General features: G+C 41.0%; 1 protein-coding gene across 15 annotated transcripts in view; it reads right to left on the bottom strand.

Annotated features, from left to right (window-relative positions):
* The window catches only part of LOC143665722 (uncharacterized), a 121,324-nt gene that overhangs the window by 47,002 nt on the left and 53,189 nt on the right, over window positions 1-21,133 (bottom strand). For 5 of the 15 annotated variants that reach the window (XR_013167199.1, XR_013167201.1, XR_013167196.1 and 2 more), the window contains one exon: window positions 20,167-20,256. The exons of 9 other annotated variants lie outside the window; for them this stretch is intronic. The gene's annotated coding sequence lies outside the window, so the exon portion shown is untranslated. Of the gene's footprint in view, window positions 1-3,269; window positions 3,951-20,166; window positions 20,257-21,133 lie in introns of those variants that run through there. One more of the 15 variants, XR_013167198.1, reaches the window with a different exon arrangement.

Genomic DNA, 21,133 nt, shown 5'->3' with positions numbered 1-21,133 from the left:
CTGTATAGTATTTTGTTTCCCAGTTCACCTATCTTCTGTCTTGTTTTTTACTGAAACAGTGAACAATGCTGCAAAAAGAAAGGTAACAATAGCTAAGACTTAAAAACTACTTGCTATGTAGCCAGTGCTTCACATAAATCAACTGATTTAATCCTCTAACAACCCTGGCATATTAAGTGTCTCCATCCCCAAATGAGGAAAACGGGGTACAGAGAAAGGAGCCAGGATTTGACTGGATTAGCCGAGCACATGTGGGCTGCTCTGTCGACTTCTAAGCTACCTGCTGTGACATTCTTGTACGCAGCTTCTGGTATATCAGACAAGAATTTCTCTAGGAAAAATAAGGAAGCTGGGTCATCGATAAGGCCATGTCTGCCTTTACTAGATACTGTTGGACGGTCTTCCAAAGTGTTTGTACCAATTTATATTTCCTTCAGCAGTGGATGACAGTAATTTAGGTTCTTCTGTTTTCAAGGAATGCATCATGTAAGCTTCCTAAAGAAAAGGTGATTGCTATATTCTGTATTCTAGGACAGGAGCTGAGGCGCTTCTAGGGGGAGGCCACAGGCTCCAGCTCTCATTAGGACCCACCCTCTTTCTAATGGGGTTGCACACTTCTAAATGCCTCATTTCCAATATTTCAGGAACGAGAGCCAGCAGGCTCCATGCGTCCACTTTGAGTTGGGCCCAGACAGAGGCTGCTGGTCACCCTCAGGCCTGGCTGATCTCGGCAGGATGCCCACAGCCTACACTTAGCTGGGGCTTGGGGCAGAGGGACCAATAATTTACCAGTGTCAGGAAATCAAAGCCTGTGAGCCAAATCTAGTAATTGCCTCTTTTTATGGATGGCCCCAAGAGCTAAGAAAGCTTTTACATTTTTAAAGGGATGTTAAAAAATACTGTGGTCCAAATGTGGGCCTTAAGTATTTATTATCTGGCCCTTTACAGAAAAGGTTTGCCAACCCCTAGTCTAATATCACTGCTTTGGCAAGGTCTGCCCTAAGGCAGGTTTTCCAAGGCTGTGATGGTTGAAACACACAGGACACTAGGCAAAGTTGTCTTTTCAAGTATTTGGAATAAGGGTAGTTAATATAAATCACACTCAGCCATTGGGGCAACAGGTTAGCCATTCCCACACTTAAAAATTCTAATATTAATTGAGGTGTTAAAGTTGGGCGAAGGAAACCTAGGGGATTCTCTATATGTTATGCTCTCTACTTTTATGTCTTGAACGCTTTAAAAGTAGAAATTTTAAACTTCAAGATAAGATCAAGATTCTTAACAAAAATTCTCTGGAATTGGTTTCAAGTCTGATTATATAAATGTGTGTGTATATAAATACTCTGTTTTTATTAGTTCTTTAAGAGAAAATTATTTGAAACATTAATATTTTAAAAATATTTTGGAGTCAGTTCATACAATCAACAATGCCTCTACAATTTAAAAATAGTCCCAAAGACTAGCTAACACATCGGAAAGAGTCAAAATTATCTCAGTGAATTTTTTTTTTTTTTTTTTTTTGCATCAATAGGGTCATTTTACCAACTCTATTTTTCCATCTTGGATCTTTGTAACCTGAGACTGCTAAGTGGCAATGATAAAGTGATAGAGACTGGTACTAGTCATCTAATATGCATTTCCCCCTTCTCAGAAATAAGAGTCCCAGTTTTTAGCTGGGTACACAGCCACCTAAGGTACACACTCCATTTGCAAGCCTTCTCTCCAGCTAGATATGACCATGTGACCTAGTTTTGATGGGAAGGTATATGCAACTTCCAAGAAGTGTCTTTATATAGCTGCTGGGTGCTCTTTTTCCTTTCCTGATAACTGGACTGAGGATATGAAGGCTGGAGCTGGAGCAGCTACCTTAAACTAGAAGTTGAAACTTACTAACAATGGTGGAGCAAATTTCCCAATTTGGAGAATTTCTGATATTCTTGCAAGCAGTGGGGACAACCAAATCAATAGGCTGAGCCTTCGACCTTGGGGTTCACCCCTGTGAGATTTACTCTTACAAAGGATAGGCTAAGTCAACTTATTAGGCCTAAGAGTCACCCCCAGAGAACCACTTTTGTTGTTCAGATGTGGCCTCTCTCTCTCTCTCTCTCAGCCAACACAACAGGTGAACTCACTGCCCTGAAACATGACTCCCAGGGGTGTAAATCTCCCTGGCAATGTGGACCAGAAATGGTGGGATGAGCCAGGAGCTGGCATCAATGGATTGAGAAAGTCTTCTTGAACGAAAGGGGGAAGAGAGAAATGAGACAAAACAAAGTTTCAGTGGCTGAGAGATTTCAAACAAAGTGGAGACGTTATCCTGGAGGTTACTCTTATGCATTATATAGATATCCCTTTTTAGTTTATGGTGTATTGGAGTGACTGGAGGGAAGTGCCTGAAACTGTAGAGCTATGTTCCAATAGCCTAGATTCTTGAAGATGATTGTAAAATGATATAACTTCTACAATGTGACTGTGTGATTGTGAAAACCTTTTGTCTGATGCTCCTTCTATCGAGAGTATGAACAGATGAGTACAAAAATATGGATACAGAATAAATAAATAATAGTGGGGAAAAGGGTTAAAATAAGTTGAGTAGATTGAAATACTAGTGGTCAATGAGAGGGAGTGATAAGGGGTATGGGATGTATGAGTTTTTTCTTTTTTTTTATTTCTTTTTCTAAAGTGATGCAAATGTTCTAAAAAATGATCATGGTGATAAATGCACAACTATGTGATGACACTGTGAGCCACTGATTATACAGCATGTATGGACTGCATGTGTATGAACATATGTCAATAAAAATATTTTCTTAAAAAGTATGGTGGAGCAGCAAGATTGAAGAGGGTTTGGTCTCTAATGGCTGAGCTGCCATTTCAGCCCAGAACTGTCTGTATGAGTGAGAAATAGACTTTTATCTTGTTCAAGCCACTACAATTTTGGATTTCTATCATTCATAGCCAAACCCAATTCTACTACAGACATCCAGAAGATTATTTACTGCTAAACAATGCAGTCAGTCTCAAAATGATTGCATACTTATTTAATAAAAGCATATTAATCTGGAAATGGTGGCTGATGAGCGTCTTGCTGCTGTAAAATGAAATTTCATTCTATTTAGAGGCCTTTTCTCTAGACAAATAATGCAGATGGCAAGAGCTTATCTGTTATTGGTCTACTGGACATATGTGATTTTAAAACACTAAAAATACAAGAATATGTGAGAGATTCAAAGGAGATAGAAAAGAGAATTTTTAATTAAGCCAACGACATGGCCAAGGTGTGGCCTCTGTAGTAATTTTGAAGCTGGTGATACACAGTATTGTAAAAGATGTCAGGCAGCAAGAAGGAACAATGCTGCCATTGTTATACAAATCAATCCAAAAATAAAATTCTAACAGACTTGGATTATCCCTCTCTAAATTTAGAAGCCTTGCTTTAGAAATGAATAAATTATGTAATCTGTTATGTAGTATATATGCTGTCATTTATTATAATTGTTTAAAAGACATGCGCCACACACTGCTAGCTTGTTCCTGGGGTATAGGAAGGTACCACTAAATTCAATAATACTTGTTTCAGTTTGTTAGGCTGCCAGAATGCAATATACCAGAAATGGGCTGGCTTTTACGATGCAGATTTATTAACTTAACAGTTTATAGTTCTTAGTCTGGAAATGCCCAACTCCAGGTATCAACAGGACGATGCTTGGACTCTACAGACAGGCTGCTAGCATCCAGGACAGCTCTGTGACGGGGAAGGCATATGGCCAGTGTCGGATAGGCCTTCTCTCCCAGGTTTCATGGCTTCAGCTTCTAGCTTCTCCACCCGTTGCTGTTTCTCTAAACCTCTCTGGGTACTTCTCTGTGCGGTTCTCTGAATCTCATCTCTCAGCTTCCGTGTATGTTTTGTCCTCGTACAAAGGATTCCAGCAGGAGGCGCGAGACCCATCCTGAAAGGGGTGGCCACATCTCAATCAAAATAACTTAATAAGAAGGTCCCCCCACACTAGGTCTACACCCACAGGAGGAGATTAAAAGAACATGACTTTTCTGGGGTGCATAACAACTTCAAATATTTATGATATTTATGATATTTATTGTTCATTCATGCATTCACAGAGCACCGAACGCCTTCTTGCACTATATGTTGAGAAAAGAAAGGCAACTTTAGGTCCACCCCTTTAAAATCTCAGCTTATTGTGGAATAACAAAATAAATGATTAATGTCAGAAAGTACCAGGGTACAGGAAGGTGTCATTAAGTATCACAATACATTACATAGGGTACTTAGAGTTCATTTATGCATTCACAGAACATCGAATGCCTTCTTTGCACCAGATGCTGAGAAAATACAATGCAAGTTCCATCTCTTTTAAAACTCAGAATCCTATGGAACAACAAAGTGGAAATAAATGATTAAGAACAGCTGGCATGCCTTGAGTGTTTACTACGAGCTAAGCATTATTCCAAGTATTCCACGTATGTCAACTCACTATAAAGCCCAAGACACTCACAGAAGAACAGTGTCATTATCAGTTTACATTCAGAGAAACTGAGGCATAAAAACTAAAACCTGTGAGGGGTTGCACAGCTGGTCATAAAAAAGCTGGGATTTGAAACCACAAACTCTGGCTCTAGACACCGCAGCTGAAACTACAACGCAACACTGCATCTCTGAAATACGGAAAGAGAGATGTGGATGCTATTCCGGAACATGGAGACACATGTGACCCAAACTGGAGAAGTATCTTAGAGGAGATGACACCTGGCGTAGGTTTTGAAGGACCAGGAGAAGTTTAGCAAATGGAGAAAGAGGACAAATAAGGCAGGAAGAATAACATTTGTAAGCCATAAGGCATTGAAGAGCATAAACTTGAGGCCATTGCGAGTCATGGGGCTGCCAACACTCCAGGAGAGGGGAGGATAAAATGCGAGAGAAAGAGGCAAAGCTCTGCGGGCCAGTTTACAGCTTGAATTTGACTCATGCACCTATAGAGATAACCTGCAAAAGGACTCTAAGTAGGAAAAAGAAGTGATTTCCTTTGTGTTTAGAAAGAGTGTTCTAGCAGTAGTATCATGGAAGACGAACTAAAGCAGTTCAGTTTTGAAGATTATTGGAATGATCAAGAAAGACTTGATGAGAAACTTGGAGAGTCCTATAGTGGACAATGCCTGTGATTAACTGTAAAAATAAAAAAAGTTCTTTCATGAGTTAGAATTAATATATGACAGCATTAGAAGGAGTTAATAATAGAAGAGTTATGGGGAAAATGGACCTATCCCAAACTATGGGCGATCGTTAACAGTACTATTTTAATACTCTTTCACCAACAAGAACAAACATACTCCACAAACACTATGGGGCAACAATAGAGGGGATAAAGGGTATGAGAGGATTTGGGTTTTCTTTTCTGTTTTTGGTGCATGGTCTGGGACTCAAACCCTGGTCTCCTACATAGAAGGCATGCATTCTACCATGGAACCACCTGGGATTTTCTTTTTTATTTTTATTTCTTATCTGGAATAACAAAAAATTTTTAAAATTGATTATGGGGTTGTATGCACAACTATGTAATGAGGCTGTAAGCCAGTGATTGTGTACTTCAGATGGTTTGCATGGTGTGTGAATGTATCTCAGTAAAACTACACTGAAAAAACAACTTGATGAGGGCCTGAGCCAAACCAGTGAAAGCAGAGATGGGGAGAAAGGGGTAAACTGGAAAGATGCTTGAGGGGCAGAATCCACAAGAGATATGTGCAGTGTGTACAGGAACAGAGAAAGAGTCTACTGGGGGTTCCCAAGGCCCAGGAGCCAGTGGAGCTGAGGCACGAGGCACAGCTCACTTAGCACAACCACAGGAATTATCCAGATGGCATGGAAGGGGCCTGGGTAAGCAGCACCCCGTGAGGAATATCACGAGAGTGGGCAAAATACAGAGGATCGGGCAAGAGTCAAGCAAGGAAGAAGAGAACAGCTTGAATTTTTAACACTGAAATCAATTCTTATCACAACTCAGTGCTTTGTCACACATCATGTATTGACAGGTTTTCTTAGCTCTGACACCTGATTGTTTCAGAAGACATTTGGCAGTCTGGGGAGAAACAAGCAGGCTATGTAAATGGATGGGGAGGAAGGGGCAGCTTGGAACTGTAAGTCAGAGTGGAAGGTTAGTCAGTTGCAATCAAGATGCAAAGAGTCCTAAAAAACAATAGGGGTTGTCAACAAAAGGAGAGCGACTGCCAACTGATTCTACAGAGAAAGCCCCTAGAAGGAGGGTAGCACATACCATCTTGAAATAGGGACATTGACTGAATCTTATTAGGACTCATGGTTCTTCAAAAAAAAAAACTTTTTCCAAGACTAAGATCTTTTGATTTCTCAGCAACTGATAAAGCTATCAGACAGAAAATCACCAAGAATATAGAATTCTTGAACAATAAAATTAACCAAAAGGATCTGAGTCACGTATATACATTTTTTTCAAGTGCCCATTGAACATTCACCAAAGTGAATACTTGGGGCCATAAAACAAACCAACTAATTTAAAAAAAATTGAAATCATACCATGTATGTTTCCTAACCGTAATGGAATCAGTAACAGAAAGGCAAGACTACAACCTCTAAACCCTTGGGAATAAAACGACAGGCTTCTAAATAATCCATGTGTCGAAGATGGGGTCTCAAAGGAAAGGTAAAAGGCCACAGAATAGAATGAAATCGAAAATACAACATATCAAAATATGTGGGCTATAGTTAAACAATGCTAAGAGGAATATCTACGGTGCTTAATTGCTTACGGTAGTAGAGGAAAAGTCTCAAATCACCAATCTAAGTTCCTGCATCAAGAGTGGAGAAACAGAAGTAAGCAGAAGGAAGAAAATAATAAAGAGCAGAAGTCAATGGAATTAAAAACAGAAAAATCGTAGAGAAAAATCAGTGAAATAAAAAGCTGAGTTTTGGGGGGAAAACTGTTAGCAAGACTGAACTGGTAAAAATAAAAAGAGAGAAGACACAAACTTCATAGGAATGTATCACTACAGATTCTGCAGCCATTGAAAGGATGATAAGAGAATACCGTGGCCAACTTTATGCTCATAAATTTAAAAACATAGTAAAAAGGGACCAATTCCACAAACCAACAAACTGCTAAAATAAAATACATAACATGAATAGTGCTATAACCATTAAAGAAATCGAATTTATAATTTAATAGCTCCTGAAGAGAAACCTCCAGGCCCAGATGGTTTCACTGGAGAATTGTATCAAACATTTCAAGATGAATTAATGTCAGTTTTACACAGAAAATAGAAAAGACAATTATAACAGTTCATGTTATAAGCCAATATTTCCCTGAAATCCAAACTAGATGAAGACAATACAAAATCAAAAGGGAAAGAAAACTGCAGACCGATATTTATCGTGAACGTAAACACAAAAGTCTTCAACAAAATCTCAGCAAATTACATCCAATCCTGTATGAAAACAATCATACACATGACCAGGTCAGATTTATTCCAGGTATACACAGAGCTTTTGATTTGCAAGAAGCAGACATTTTGGTAGGCATTACGAAGCCTTACTCCTTGATTCTAGGAAAACCTACCAGAATGGGTTTTTGGGTAAGAAAGGCACCGGTCATTAGGAAAAAGGAAGCATTTTAGAGACTACCTCTCAAAGGAAAAATGAATGCTTAGAATGAGAAGTGAAAATGTGACCTATATTTTTAGGAGGAGCTGATTTTCTATAAACTTCATTACCCTCAGAGAAATGTTTTCTTTTTGGGATGTGGTTTTAGACTGAAGTGTGCCTATGAACTGCTTCTTGTCCTTGTGTTGGCGGAGAAATACTCAGGGGCAGAAAAGCCTGCTTTCCTGAAACGCCCAGGGATGAGACGGGCACGGGCTGTGCAGCTTCAGGGCCTCAGAGCGAAGGGGGGCCCGGGGAGGGGGCCAGCTTCCACACCTCCCTAAGGGCACGCACTCCTTCAGCTCCTGGAGGGTCTGCAGCTTCGGGGGAAGCACCGTCAGCAAAGGCTCTGATGCTCTATGGTGGGCACTGCTGGCATCAGCAAAGTGGAGGCTACAGAATCCACTCAATGAAACTGGCACGGAAGAGGGAGAACGAGGTTGCACGTGGGGACTGCTCGTGATGGGCTGCTCTGCGCACAGGCGAGGCCAGACCCACTGCGACGAGTCTCAGAAACTTCTGTGGGCAACACTGCTGAAAGAGTGGGTTACAGGAACTTTGGATGACGAAGGATTCAACCAAAAAAAACCTTTAGGGATTACCCCAGCCACGTGAGACCTTCTGATAGGAATTCCTTTCTTAGATCCGCACCTTACCTTGTGGCTGGTCTCTCCTCCAGACAGGGCACAAAAATCCCTTCCCATCTAATTAACCTCTGCAGAAATGCATGCTGAGCCCCATCCCGTCAGCCTTTTAGAATTTCATTCTTAATAAAATACCCCTTACCCTAGTTTGACGTGTTTGCATTTGGGTTACCCACCGCTAGAAAGATTTCCAGAAAAAATAACCTGTACGACTTAATGAGGCCCTCATCCTCCAAGATGGCTCCTGACGACTGCTCTCTCGGTGTCCACATCTGCAGGGGTCAGGGCTCGTCTGTGTGGCCAGGGAGAAGTGGCATTGTGCCCCTTCCAAGCTGTGTCATGAAAAGCATGCCACACCCTGCTTGTTTTCTCCCAGGGAGAGCCAGCCACCATGCCGCAAAGTCCCTGTGGAGAGGTCCACGCATGAGGACCTGCGCCCCTGCCGGCACCAGCACCTGTCTATTAGCCAAGAGGGAGCACTTGGACTGAGTCCTCCAGCCCCGTAAGCCTTTTGAGGACTGCAGTCCCAGCAGCATCTTAACTGCGCCCTCACAGAGACCCAGGACAGAGCTAGCAGCTAAACTGCTTCTGAATTCCTGACCCACAGAAACCTTACGAAATAATAAATTAACATTGTTGTTGCAAGTTCAGGGATCACTTAAGCAACAGATAACTCATTTACTTAATTTATATCCACATGAACAAGATAGCTCACCAAAAAATTCCTCCCCAAGCAAAGAAACTGAACCCAAAGCAGGTTTCATCTTCCCCCTTTAGAGACAAGTGTCAGAAATTTCTGGCACTTTTCAAATTCAGTGGCTTCTTTGTCCCTATTTTGAGATAAATGTTCAGAACGATTCCTGTCTTGGTCCCAAACACTCACTGCAGAGGGTAGGTAGTTTGCTGGGCTGCAAGGTCTGCTCAATTAAATTTAAAAAGCAGGCAAAAAGTTAGTCTAGACAATATGTATGGGCAAACAACATCATTACACTCAATTTTCTGACTGGAAAGAGAGCAAAAACAACCAATCTAACAGTAATTTGATTTTAGGAGAACTATGATAAAATGCTATTATTAAAGAAAAACTGAATGGTGCATATTCAATTACAAAATGCCTACAGAAACTTGAATACATTCAAAATATCTTATTGAAAACGCAGAGAAAATTCTGGCCTCCACATGAGGTGAGGAGCTTGAGTAAATCTTGAGGACCAACTGCAATATTCTCAGCAAACCAAGATGTTTTAGACAATGAGCACAAAAATGAGTAATCAGAACTAGAGACAGCTAGCCAAGTTTTTGGAGGACCTCAAGAATGAGATTGCACGTTGTCACCATGCATACTTTGTGTTGTGTTCATGCTTCATGTATCTGTCGCTTCGCCTAAATCATAAGCTCCTAAAGGGCAAAGGCTCAGTGCATAGCTCGATTCACCACCATAGTTAGTGCTTTAGCCTGAGTTCCCTAAAAAATGTGTGTGAGGCAAGACTTTATGGGCAGGTACAATCCCAGGCAGCCAGAGTGAGGGAGAAGACAGCAGAGGCTGAGGAGGATGGGAAGCAGATGCAAGTCACGCATCTACCCGGCTGGCCACTGCAACCACACAAACGGGCGTGGCTGAACTGCTGACCTGCTGTTTCCCTTGGCCATGCAGGACATGTCTGGATGTGCCAAATGGAAGAGCCACGGCTCGGGACAGTGCATCAGAGAGAGACATGGAGAGGGAGAGTACCTGTTGGTTCCCTCCTGACTCCCATTCCCACTGACCAAAGTCTTGTCTATGGGGCGTTGTGTCAAGCAACCCTCCCGGCTGCCACTGGGGAATTACATCCCCTGTCCTGTGCACAGGACTTCATAGAAACACAGAAACAGAGCCTGAGCATCAGCCTCAAGCAGTGAATTTGAAATACTCTGCACAAAATTTGAAATAATTCATCTTCCCCCTAGTTTTTAGAGAAATTACTTTTGAAGCTGGTGGGCCATGCTTATGCTATTGCCACTCATTGAAACTAATTTAGATGGTAACCAAGCAAGCCCATCACCCTTTTTCAGGAGAAGTCATGAACTATGTGAGACTGTAAAGAACATATAATCACATAAAATGCATCTACCTGGAATTTTTGCTTGTGCTGTTATCATTTATAGATGCAGAAGCTAAGTCATCAATATTGGGATTCAAAGCCAAGTCCTCAGTCATCATGGCACCATGTCCTTATGTTGCATTCATGGTTCCATTCTTTCCAAGTTTATGTTATCATCATACATAATAACCAAACTTCATTTCACTTCATGCATGGCATTAATAAGAAAATATTCACTAAGTCTGCAGTATTCTAGTCCATATGCTCCTTTAGGTTGATATCAAGCTATTAATGACAATTCTTTGCACTGTATGGTCCAACCACCCATCCACTTATCTACCTGAAGTGTTAGTAAACCAAAGCTGACCATTTAACCAGAGAAAGAAGCTATAACAGCTAACAACCACAATAATACCAATGTTTATCAAGTTTGTTTTCGCAACAACCTGTTGTGAAAAATAATAGTATGAGCAAAGCTATTTTTACCATGTGATCATGTGATTGTAAAATCTTGTGACTGCCACTTCCTTTATCCAACATATGGGTAGATGAGTAATAAAATAAAGACAGAAATAATAATAATGGCTGGGATAAGGAGTAAGGGATTTGGGGGTTCTCTTTTTTATGCTTTACTTCTTGTTCTTGGAGTAATGAAAATGTTCCAAAATTGATTGTCCTGAGGAATGCACAACTATATGATGATACTGTGAGCCACTGATTGTATATTTTCATTGGATTATAGGGTTGTGAATATATCTCAATAAAATTGCACTTTGAAAAAAGGAAGAAAAAGAGCAATGTTATTATCATTTTCAGTTTACAGATAGGAAACTGGAGCTGACAGACATTAAAATAATTTGGCCAAAATCACACAGCTAGCAAGTATGTACTTAGTGCTAGACCCAGATTTCTTTCCACTGACTCAAACTGCCTTACGTTTTGAAAGTGCATTAGAATTAAAAACAAAAACTTTACACTCACATTAGCTCGCTTAATCTTCATTGCAATTCACTTTACAGATAAGGAAATTGAGGCCCAGGGATTTTATATATCTTTTCCAAGGTCTTGCACCTAGTAAGTGTCAGAGCTGGGAGTCAAAGCGCCAGCTTCCGGTCCTTGGTTGGAGTTCTTTCCATTCATTGTTTCTCATGCAAGACTCCCAAATGCTCAATTAAAACCAAGACTGCCTTGTTCAACTCAGGGTTTGTTAATCTGCCACCATAGAAACACTATCCAAAACGAGCTTCCAAAAATCCCATTCAATAAAAAATCAGAACAGTTGTGTCCACAGATGCCTGCCCTCTGAATTAATGGAAATCCCTATGTTCATTGACGGAACTGCAATTTTATGCTGGCGCCTCAGGAGGATTTCTGAGGACAGAGAGATGAGAATTGAGGGAATTATAAGACCCTCACAGGGACACTGAAAATGTGAATATACCAATAAGGACCCTCAAAATAGCTGACACCTTAATGAGATGCCAAAAAGCTTACTGAAGGGGAGGAAATGGATCAGACGGGTAGATAGGAATAGAAGCAAAATACTGCACAATGGAAGTACCTTAACATGCTGATAAAAATATATGCAAAGTTTTCTTCAAAAGGTTTCTGTTACTCCCTTCCAATAATGGTTTATTTATTAGGACTGGATTTGGTTGCATATTAACAAAAAGACCCATAATAACAGTGGGAATAAGATAAAAGTTTATATCTCCTTCACATAGCAGAAAGCCAGGAAGTGGCAGTTGAACACTAGTCTGAAGGTGCACAGCGTTAGGGACACAGGGTCTTTCTATATCACTGCTTTGCCGTTCATGACTTCCGTCTCAAACTCACCACATAGCCCAATGTAGTTGCTGAGCTCCAGTCATTGTATTCATATTCCAGGCAAAAAAAAAAGGAGGAAGGGTAAGAAAAGTCTACTCCCTCCCCTTTAAAGTAATTTTCCAGAGATAATTCACAACGTTTCCACTCATATGAGCAGAATTTCATCACATAATTACCCCCACACCTCATTGCAAAGGAGGCTAAGTCCCTTAGCTGGGCATATTCCTCCCGTATAAATACCGGGTTTTGCTACTATGGAGGAGGGAAAATGGATATTGGGACGTGCAACCCATAAACTCTGACACAACTGAGTTAAGGGAAATAAACAACAATAATGTAATAATTTGTTCAACCTACCTCCTGAAAGATGTCCACATCAGGATATTCCAGCACCACAAATAAATTGGTACCATGGTACAATTTTCTATTTACAAACTGTTTAAGTGAAATACACTTAGTCAGTTTTGTAGTAAGAATAATGGGAATGAATTGAGTTATGAAGCAAAAAAATAAAACTGAATTTTGTAAAATACCAAAGTCATGATATTCCTCAATCTGGCAGGTGGCTTTTGTCCTCAGTTTGTGGTGGCTAGAAGCATATGATAAGAAATCCTTTTACATTTAATATCATCTGAATGCTCACACTGGTACACTGCAGATTTGTTTAAACTGAACTTGCAGCAGCCTGCTTTTCTACTTAACTACATTCATATTTCAAGGAAGCAGTGCTCATTTTCAAGGTAAATTTCTATCAAAGCAGACAATTATTTCCTACATATTCAACGTACTGCATGAAATGAAATGCTCACTTCTTTCAAAATTCTATGAAAATGTGCAATGAAAGTAAAGGAAACTTGAAATTTTGAAAAAACATAGGTATTATGACTCATTCCTATGCACCAGCAACTGTTCTTTTACATACATTTTTGCTTTCAATAATGATTATAATAGCTAAAATTTAGTGAGTGATTATTATGTGTCCAAAGCAGAGCTCAGTATATTATCTTTTTCCTTCATAAACTGTGAGAAGTATTTCAGTGTGGTTTCTTAAAATTTTGCTGCTTAGGCTCGGTTCATCTTTTTCTATTAACATTTGCCAAACACGTTCTATGTGCCTAGCCCTAAGCTAAAGTATATGGATACAAATTAAAAACACAGTCACTATCCTAAGGGATCCGACAGTTAAAAAAGGGAGGGGGGGAGTGGACAAGTGGGGAACTAAAATGAGTAGGGTCTAATCCCGCAAGCATGGGACAAGACCCTAGCTCACACCCTAGCTCCAAGAAAGCCTGGAGCTTTCCACATTAACTTCTCTAAGCTTCAGTTTCCTCATCTGAAAAAGGGGAATGAACAAAGAACTGAACGAGATCACCCAGGCAAAGCACTTGACTCACCATTCAGTACAACAAAGAATTTCAATAAATGTTAGTTTCTATTACTCATTCATATAAATAATAGTACCCAAGATGTGAAAGGAACGCTAATAAGGACCCTGAACCCTGACAAGAGGCAGACGAAGCTTTTCAGAAGAAATGATCCCTGAGCTGAGTGTTGAAGGATGTGCAATTCAGATATTCTCCAAGTTCCCCAGCTTTCAGCTTTCTTCACCTTAAAGTCTGAATAATGAAAACCTGACTCACATTCCTGGAAGAGCAGAAAGTTTCTGCTCTCCTCCCTCAAGATAGCAGTGAAAACCTGATGAGTGATACATGTTCCACAAATCCTCTCAAAGCCCAGCCAGCGTCTCTCTGGATCACTGCTCTATCTCTGTATGGCATTTCTGCTCACTCCCAGCCACATCCAGCTGGGTGCTTTCCCAGTTTCATGTCAGCCCCATCCATGGACCTTTCTATATGAACGCCCAAGCATGTATGAGGGGGCTGTCCCTTTCAGCAGTCTTCCCTGAGGGATTAGAACAGAAAAGCGTAGCCCACAATGGTGACTGAAGATGCTTAGAAGAGCCCCAGTCCACACCAATTGACTGTCTCTGTCCAGCTACCACCAGGTCCTTTTCTTATGGGTACGGGGTCAGCTCTGCCCCTATTCACGGAAATCTTCAGACATCTCCATATTCCAGTCCAAGACAAATTTCCAATTTGGCCCCAAGAAAGGACGAGAGCCTACTCTCCCCATCCAAAGTTCTTCTTCCCGTCCTGGAGAGCTAGGGCCTGGTCACCCACTTCCTTCAGCGTGATTCTGCCCCTCATCCCAAAGATACACCTGGGACAGCCCCAAGAGTCTTGAAGGCATGTCCCTTCGTGAGGGTTAATCCATCTCAAATGCCTCCTGTGTCGGAGGGCACCAGTGACCCAGTCCATCTAGTGTTTCTCCAAGCTGGTCTATACCCAGTGTTTCTCCAAGCTGGTCTATACCCAGTGTTTCTCCAAGCTGGTATATATCCTTCTCCCAGACCTCCATGCGTCTCAAGGTGACAGGAAGCTCAGTCTGCATGACCTTGCTGCTGCACTTAGAGCTTGCCTCCCAATCTTGAATAGACAATGCTTGGACAAAAAGTTACTTTTTTGTTACTTTTTGTATCTCCTCCAACATGATCATTTTCACTTAAAAGTCTAAATCCTGATTTAAAGAAAATTTTTTCATTGACTTCCTAATATGCTAAACTTACATAATTAAACAAAACTCAATATCTTACCCAGAAGTTTTTGCATTGGGTTACCACCACCATATTCTAAGCTGCCCTGAGAAAAGTGGACAGGTATTTGCTTTGAAAAACACATTAATAAAAGATTCACTAAAATGGCTTTCCATCTCAGAACAAAGCACATTTCGACCCCAAGGAAAAGTTTTTATCTGTGATTATCTCATTCGCTCAGAGACCATTCTCAACTAGATTGTGTTAGGTACATAACTATGCTTCAGTAGTTTAGAATGGAAATAGCCGAGAACAGTTTAGAAGCAAATAATGACGTCTTGTTTAAAGCGTGTTCTACTACTATTGAACACTACAATAGCCCTTGCTCAAAAACTCTCTCAGGGATTTTAGACAAATAAACTAAAGCTCCTATCTAGAAGTCAATATAACCACCTTTGGATAGTGAGAACCATTTGGCATTTAAGAACATTGGCCAAAGTGTACACAAAGGGATTTTTACTTATATTACTCAAGCAATAATTTAAAAGTTCAACATCACATTATATTCTTAGTACCAGAGCACCTGGGTTATGATTCAGACTGTCGTCAATCTCCTGTTCCCCAATGCCCCTCCTGTTTCAGACAAGTAGGTCTCCTGTTTTCCCATCAACATGCCCAGTTTTTCCTTGCCCCTACACAATGGAAATTGTAGACTATAACTTTTTGTTATATTAAATATTATTAAATATTTTTTGAAAACTTAATGTTTTCACATTTATTTCATTAGATTGTTGAAAAAACCAACAGAGACAATATGGTAATGAATAGACAACTTCTAGAAAACTTTGAACCCTAATATAATTTATTATCTTATTGTTTGATAAAGGGAAAGATGGTAGATAAGCCTTAACTATACAAATTGCGTGTAGTGCATGGCTTTGGCAGTGAAAGGGGCTGGGCAGAAAAGGAAATAACTCATATTGAGAACAACTTTTTAATGATTTAGTATTCATTAATCCTTACAACCAATCTATGAATTAGACAGTATTTCTATATTACTATAAAGGAAACTGAGGACATCAGAAGTGAAGTGACTTGTCCTATGGCCACACAACTAATAAGAGCCTGAGTGGGAATCAAGCACAAAAGGAAGGGCTCAGAAGGAATAAGCAGAACCAGGAGCAAGATGGAGGCATAACAAGGTGTGGGATTTAGTTCGTCCTCCGGAGCAGCTAGTAAATAGCCAGGAACACACCAGCTGCTGGAGGAACGTCAGTGACCAGACACACGGCGCACACCAGTCTGGACCAGCCGGACTGGCTGAGACCCCACCCAGAACTGCGAGACCTCCTGGCGCCTCTTCCCCATGGGCACAGCAGCCTGGTCCCCCGAGGGGAAAGGAAACAGACTTTACTAGCAGCAAGGGCTTAGCTCAACCAAGCTCCAATTGCAGAATTAATTAACAAATTCTGAAAACAGGCCCCCAGCACAGAGAAATCTGGAATAAGTACTGAAAGAACTAGGAGGTTATGTCCCTGCAGAGAGGAGGTGGGCTGATAAAAACAAACAATAAACAAACAGAGGCTCTTTGCGTTGGACAGCACAAAATACTGGAAAAGGGCTGGGGCCCGAGGAAAGGGGGCACAGAGAGCCTGGAGATACACAGAGCCACAGACCAACCTAAGCACTTGATTGACAAACCTGAGGAGCAGAGGTCTGGTCTCAAAAGGCTTTTATTGCTTTTTTTTTCCTTTTTACTTCTTAATAGCTCATTAGATGACCTGGAAGCACTCTAAGGCTCCAACACTGTCCCAGGCAAGGGTGGAATTAAAGTTTGTGTGAGACAAAGTATCTAGACAGGTGAAAGGGGTTAATTCCCTAAAGGGTGTGTCTTCCCCAAGAAAAGGGGGGTGGGGCCCAGCTCAGGTAGAACCCCTCCCTCAAGGAATTCAGGCCCCAGGCACTGGAAAACTGAAGCAATGAAAGCCAGTCTACAAGCTCTCCTCTGTCTCCACCACGCCCCAGAGGGAAAGTCTGCTGGAGTTAAAGGTACTGCCTCACTTTATAGTGATGGGAAACCGCAGGCAGACACAGCACCACGTGCTGGGCAGGACAGGAAAAGGACAGGGTAGAGGCTTCATAGGAAAGTCTGACAACCTGCTGGGTCTTATCCTCAGGGAAAACTAGCACAGGTGACTCTTCCCTCCTGAGAGGAGGCCAGTCTGGTCTGGGAAAATCTGACTGGGGTCTGTAACATCTGAGGAGACCCTCCTCAAAAAAAAAAAAAGGTTCTATATAAGCAGGGAAAGAAACAGAAAATAAGAACTGAAAAATTCTGATCCATTCGACAGAACCTGTGCTAGAGGTCTAGAGTAAGTTGAACCGAGTGTCAAAGAGCAGACAGAGACCAAACCCACCCAGGAAGAAAACCCTGGGTAAGAGTGAACACAACCCCCAGAATAAACCAGTTAAGGAAATGAGATTCTTCTGCAGCCCTGCTGGTGTGGCCTCGGCCCCTGAAACCTGCCCGCACAGGCCCATCCCGGTCAGTCGTGGTGAGCAGGGCCTGAGCCTCTGCCCGGGGCGGGCTGCTACATGGCAGCAGTCAGACGTCCAGGGCCTGAGGGACTTGCTGCAAACGCTGCCCCATTCATCAGGGGATCCCTTAGGGAAGAGTTCTCGACTGCGTCAGGTCTGAATTATTTGCTTCGGTCCTTTGGATGTTGCTCACTGGCCAACAGCTAATTTCTCAGGGCCCAGGCCTACCCTGCCCTTCCCTTACATCCTCCAGGATGATCAAGTACAGCGCACCTCATGGTCAAGCCCATTTGGGTTGCGGCTGAATGAAACTTTGCCGCACACTGGAGGGACCTATAAAAATTTGTCACACTAGTGCATTTCCTAATATAACTTATATGGACAGCGTAATTGAATGCCATAAGTACATGGAACCTTGAGTAGGGCATGAGATTTTGTAGGTTTGTCCAGAGTGATGCCTCGATAAATCCCAGAAGGATTTGAACAGTGAATAAAAAAGTATTTGCAAAGTCCCCTTGCAATGGTGAGAAAGGGGGGAAATTCAACTTTCCCAAGTGGAGTATTCTTGATATTCTCAAAGCAATAGGCTGAGCCCCCAATCTTGGGGTTTGTTCACATGAAACTTAACCCTGCAAAGGATAGGTTAAGCCTACTTAAAATTAGGCCTAACAGTCACCCCCAGGAGAATCTCTTTTGTTGCTCAGATGTGGCCTCTCTCTCTCAGCCAACATAACAAGCAAACTCACCACCCTCCCCCCTCTACGTGGGACATGACTCCCAGGGGTGTGGACCTTCCTGACAATGTAGGATAGAAATCCTAGAATAAGCTGGGATTCAGCATCAAAGGATTGAGAAAACCTTCTGGACTGAAAGGGGGAAGAGCAAAATGAGACAAAAATAAAGTGTCCATGGCTGAGAGATTCCAAACAGAGTCGAGAGGTTATCCTGGAGGTTATTCTTATGCATTAAATAGATATCACCTTTTTAGTTAAGGCATAACAGAGAGGCTGGAGGGAACTGCCTGAAAATATAGAGCTGTGTTCCAGTAGCCATGTTTCTTGAAGATGATTATATAATGATACAGCTTTCACAATGTGACTGTGTGATTGTGAAAACCTTGTGTCTGATGCTTCTTTTATCTACCTTATGGATAGATGAGTAAAAAATATGGATTAAAAATAAACAAATAATAGGAGGAACAAATGTTAAAATAAATTTAGTAGATTGAAATGCTAGTGATCAATGAATGGGAGGGCTAAGGGGTATGGTATGGATGAATTTTTTTCCTGTTTTCTTTTTATTTCTTTTTCTGAATTGATGCAAATGTTCTAAGAAATGATCATGATGATGAATACACAACTATGTGATGAATAAAAGAATGTTCATATTGTATGTTGATTGGTTTTATTAATAAAAATTTTTTAAAAATTTGTCACAATATGGAAAACAGGCCACCTACTGCAAATACTCAGGAAAGTCAGAACTTCTCATGACACAGATTGACTAGAGAGTTGCAGGTTAAGAGCAGAAGTTTGAGAAGAGGAAGGCACAGGTACCTTGTCCACTTACTAGCTGTCATCTTAAACCAATGTTTTTAGCTCCTCTGTGCCTCATTTTCCTCCATAAAATGGGCAAAAAGGAAACAAGTCTGTGTGTTAATTTCATACAGCTTGGCTAGGTTATGGTGTCCACCTGTTTGGTCAAGGAAGCACTGGGATGATGGTTACTTGAGGGTATTTTGTAAATTGATCTAAATCAGTCGTGGATTGATTGCATCTATGGCTGTTAATATTTACAATTAACAAAGGAGATTGCCTTCAGCAGTGAGAGGAGTCTCCTCATGCAATCAGTTGGGACTTAAAGGGAGAACTGAGGATTTCAGGAGTCAGAAGGATTTCTCTCTACTTCAGCAAGCCAGCTTCTCCTGGGGAATTCAACATCACCTTCAATGACTTTCCAATTTCCAGCCTGACTTACGGAATTCAGACTTGCCAGTCCCCACCATCAATGAATTAATTGCTATAATAAATCTCTTAATATTTCCATATGTACACAGATATCCTGTTGGTTCTGTTTGTCTAGAGAATGTAACTAACACCAGCTCACTGGATTTTTATTAGAATTAATTGAGATAATGTTTGTCAAGGATGGGAAGGAGAGCCTGATTGGTAGAAGGCCTTAAAAAAAATACCCTACAACATCAATTCTATATGCACATTTACTTTCACGTCTTAACATCCTGGAAATTGGGAGCAATCTCATCTTCTGTCACAGTTTAATTGACAGCTTTTTTTTCTTTCTTAATGGCACATAAAATAATGATACAGTTTGCAGTCATTGGCATCTTAACATTGAAGAAATGCAGTAATGTCTCCTCTATTTATCTTACCACAGTGTTCAAGAACATATTCCCTCCAAAAACAGACAAATCACCCAGCAAGAATAAAAATACCCCTATAATGGATGGTGCTTTATACCCATTTAGAACAACTGAGAACATTTTACCCCACCTCCACTATTAGGACTGTGAAAAGAGTAACAGATTTTTGTGAATAAAGAGGTCTTTTTCACGAGACGGTATTGTTTTTTAAAAATCGATTGCTAACTCCAGAAGATGCAACCTATGGGAGGAAATATGTTCTTCTTGTTTAAAAATGTTCCACCTAGAACATACTGATTGGTTCTGTCAAATCATCAGGCATTTCTAAGCAGATCGAGCGGTTTTGGCCCAAGATCAGTTTTTAAAAATCACTTCATGTGAAAACAGCCATAAATGAATGAGTTCCACAAACATACCTACGCTCTCACTTGGTCACACGTCCCTTTGTGCCTGGGATGACCTTTCTTCTCTCCCCTCCATCTGCTGAAATCCTAGCCAAGCTTCACCTATTTAAAAATGAAACCATAGAACTTCAGAGCTGGACTGAAACATTCCCTGATATGATTTTTTTATTTTACCATAATAGTGCTTATTTGTCACAATTATATTTTCAGGGAACATATCTGTCTCCCTTCACCCCTCCTCATAGGCACGGGGATCTTTTTGCATATCTGTATCCCCACATCCCTGAAGAGAGGAAGTAGTTTGGCTATTTGGGCTGAAATGTGCTGAATGGAAATGGACTTATGTATAAATGTTTTTCACCAAATGCAGCAGGCCTTTTTTATCAGTACTGTTATCATGAGTAATATCAGAGAACCCAAGTAATCACAAACAAGCATCCTGCTTAACAAAGCCAACCTTTCCTAAAACTCAGTTGTTCTTGCCAGGTCACACCACCAAACACTCTTCACAGCCCAATCAGCAGTAGGTCTTCAGCAAATGCTGAACAAAGGAAGCTTTACTCCGCCTTGCTCCTCATTATCATCCCAGTTTTCACACTATTCTCCCAGATCTTTGTAGCATTTGGTTTCATTATTGAAGCAATCAGAAGACTTTCTTTAATCTCCAGATCATGACATTGTTGTCAGAAGCCCGTAGACTCCCTCCTCCCCTCGCCCCAGACGCTAAGCTTCAGGCTGTCACAGTACTTAAATAGTTTGCTAATGACCCTGATCAATTATACCCAACATATATTTAAAAACACAGAGATATAAGACTAGTGATATTAAATAAAACCCTGTATTCCTGAGTTTGAATAACCAGATAAAAGAGAAAACTAAAAATAATGAAATGATAGGCTCCCAAGTAAATTTTTTAAAATCATCTATGGGAAAGGGAAAGAGTAGAGTAGGTGCAGGGACATGAGTTACACTAGTCTGA

The sequence above is a fragment of the Tamandua tetradactyla genome, chromosome 21 (genome assembly GCF_023851605.1).
Source record: "Tamandua tetradactyla isolate mTamTet1 chromosome 21, mTamTet1.pri, whole genome shotgun sequence".
Classification (NCBI taxonomy): domain Eukaryota; kingdom Metazoa; phylum Chordata; class Mammalia; order Pilosa; family Myrmecophagidae; genus Tamandua; species Tamandua tetradactyla.
Note: the sequence above shows the minus strand (reverse complement) of the source record. Positions and strands in the feature narration are given on the sequence as shown.